Here is a 2,773-nt window from a genome sequence, read left to right as displayed (position 1 = left end):
GCAGAACCGCCCCGCCTCCACCAACCTGGCGAGCAAGTGTTAAGGCGCCCTCGGCCCTTGGTTCAACTCCTCTGAGCGCGGGTCCCCGCCTTCTCCGCCCGGCCGGCGGGGCGGGAAATGCGTCCTGGGCCCAGGGCCTTCCCCGACGAGCACAGCCGGTTGGCAACTCGCTGCGGCGGCGGCCTCCAGGTCGTGCCCATTGCGGGCACAGCCAGCTCGGCTCCGGGTTCCCGCGGCCGGCCGGCGTAAGTTCCCGCGAGGGCCCGCCTACCACTCTCCCCGCCCCGGGAAGGACTGCGCCGCGCCCGGGACTTTGCCGACTCGCCCAACAACGCGCGAGCGGGCGGGCAGCCACCGGGCCGAGCACGGCCGGAAAACGAAAGCGCAGGGCGGGTCGTTGCCACTTTGTCTCCGGCGCCGCGGGCCGGACAGGCGCGAGTGAGAACCGCTGGCCCGACGGGGCCCCAACTGCACAGGCTCCGTAAAAAGCGGCCCGGCTCGCTCAGGCACCCGGGCTCAAGCGCCTACAATGCATTTATGTACACAATTACTACCCATGCATGCACTGATGCACATGCAAACCCAGTAAACTCCGCAGACTCAAGGATGCAAACTTAAACCCTTGCGTGCATGCCCACTCACCCCGACAAGGTGCCTAGGCATGTGCGCGCCCATGAATGCGCGCACTCACGCACACACAATAGGCCCACAGCGCTTAAATTCGCACTCCCTCCCGCTCACGGGTGCACATGCCACGCTCCGATCTCAGCCCACTCGTGGCCCAGATGCCCCCCCACCCACCCACACGCACACTGAAAAGCCGCTTTTTGGTCACGCGGATCAGGCGTCCCACTTTCCAAGCGCAGGTTCCCATTTCCCCGTGAGATGCAAAGGCCCTGGCCGGATGTTTACACGGCTCAACGTAAACACGTTCTAGGGGATTCTTTAATAATAATAATAGAGTTCCGCGTGGGCGGGGGGAGTTGGCCTAACGCTCCTGTGGGCTCGGCCTGCTGCCGCCGCCGGGGGCCTCTGACACCGCGCGCCGGCCAGGTTCCGGAAAGCAAGCGGGCGGGGAGCGCGGGGCAGGGCGGCTCTGGCGGGCTTGGCCGCCCGCCCGAAGGGGGCTTGCACGCACGTCTTCCCCGGTCAGCTTCGCAACGCGGGACTTCGGGCTTGGCTGGGGGAGGGGGTGGTGCCGAGGGCAGCGCGCAGGACGGTGCAGGAGCCCGGGAGCAACGCGGCGCGCACGGACCCGGGTGAGTGTAGTTCGCGCACACTGCAGGGCGCGTGCACGGCCTCTACGGCCAGAATTCGGGGTCGGGAAGAAAGGGTGGTCGTTTTCGCGGGTTAACGCGATAAGTCCGAAGGACGTGCCCCGCGCAAGCTGGGGCTAGCGGCGAGTGTCGGGCTCCCTGCGTGGTCCGCGGCGCTGTTCAAAGCCCGCTGGCTTCTCGGGTTTGTCTGGCCTCCTCGTCCCCCGCCGGCCCCCCTCTTTGCCCGGACGGCTTGAGCCTCGGCGGGAGACGTCTCGTCGCCTTCGGGGCGCCTGGCAGGTCCTTGCGAGGACCTGGGGCCTCGCCGGCGGCGTAGCCAGTCCACTGTCGCCGCCTCCTCCCACGGGGAGAAGAGAGTTATTTTCCTCACGCTGCGCTTCCGTCGGGCTCTCCCGGCCTCGGCTCCGCGGATAGCCTGGCGGCCTGGGAAAGGGTGAGTGTGGGTCGTGGATGCGGAGTGTGGGTGTGTGCTTGCGCAGGTAGACACCCACACGGACTTCCATTTCACACAGTCCACGTAGTATCTACGCCCGCGGACGTGGTCAGCACCGCACGCGGCCCACCTACACGTTCCCAGCGCTCACCCCTCACCCCTCACCCGGCTGCGGCCCCGCAACCTCACACGGACACGCAGGCCGGCCACCCACCAGACACACTTTCAGTGACTTGCTCACACTGGGACACGTGCACTGCGTGTCCACGCACGCCCAGCCGCACACGCGCGCTCACGTCCACGCACACTCGCGTTCTTATATTCTTCCTACACACACACACACACACACACACACACACACACGTGGTTTTTTTTTTTTTTGCCAAACAGCAGCTTCAGGGAAAGAGTCCCCTGCGGCGCCGGGAGGGAAGCTCCCGGGAAGGGGTCGCTACCGCCAGCTGCCGGAGCGCATCTGGCCTTTACAAGAGAGAGGAGCCTGGGATGTCGCCCAGCTCCCCAGCCAGCAAGAGGTGCAGCGCGCATCCCCGCGACTACCCCCTTCGCTGGCTAGCCCCTCCCCCACTGATGGGGCGCCTCCAAAGTAAAGGGGTCTATCGAACATGAGTTAGGGGCCCTTTCCTAGCAGCCCCCTCCCCCTTAGGTCCTTTCCCGTTTGTGGGGGCGCTGCAGATTCAGTCCTTGGCTGAGCCGGGGTCAATTTTCTCTCCCTTTACCATCCTGAAGGAGCCCTGGTGGCGGAGTGGTTAAGCGCTTGGCTGCTAACCGAAAAGTCGGCAGTTTGAACCCACCAGGCACTCGGTGAGAGAAAGATGTGCAGTCTGCTCCGGTAAAGATTTACAGCCTTGGACACTCTGTGGGGCAGTCCTACTCTGTCGTACAGGGTGGCTATGAGTCAGAATCGACTCCACAGCAATGAGTTCTCTACCATGCTGTATGCTATTGTCTTTTTCACCAGCTTCCTTTGGGGGCTTTTGCTTGGGTGTGTTTTGGGGTGGGGGAGCCTCCAGCTTCCTAGGGAGGCAGTGCGGAGTCAGGGCCCCGC

Source organism: Trichechus manatus, unplaced genomic scaffold (assembly GCF_000243295.1).
Source record: "Trichechus manatus latirostris isolate Lorelei unplaced genomic scaffold, TriManLat1.0 scaffold00053, whole genome shotgun sequence".
NCBI lineage: Eukaryota > Metazoa > Chordata > Mammalia > Sirenia > Trichechidae > Trichechus > Trichechus manatus.
Note: the sequence above shows the minus strand (reverse complement) of the source record.